This window comes from Anomaloglossus baeobatrachus, chromosome 6, assembly GCF_048569485.1.
Source record: "Anomaloglossus baeobatrachus isolate aAnoBae1 chromosome 6, aAnoBae1.hap1, whole genome shotgun sequence".
NCBI classification, from domain to species: domain Eukaryota; kingdom Metazoa; phylum Chordata; class Amphibia; order Anura; family Aromobatidae; genus Anomaloglossus; species Anomaloglossus baeobatrachus.
Window position 1 is genome coordinate 544786528 of NC_134358.1, and position 413 is coordinate 544786940.

Sequence of the window (413 nt, forward strand, 5' to 3'; positions counted from 1 at the left end):
TACTAAATTTTGAGCTCCATTTGTGCTTAGGTCGTTGCATCCATTTTTACAAAACTCATAGTGGACATGATGACCGATGCATTACAAAAAAAAGGATATCCAGGCAATACACTGAGTGCATATTCCTTTTTATCCCGTGTAGCCAGTGGCCTAACTAGTGTCTAACAGGTCTGATTCAAAAATTTGGATTTGAGCCCCCCGCTCTGCATATTGGTCAGATGTATGAGCTCTTGTAGAATTCTAAATCCTAAAAAGAGTTGCCCATTGCTTCCACCTTCATTATGTAGGAATAGCCCCCATTATGTACTTATGTCCTCCATTCTGGCCCCCTTCCAGGTATATACCGGTATGTCCTACATCCTGAGTCTCTTCTAGGTCTTCATGTCCCCCCATCCTGGGCCCCCTTCCTGGTA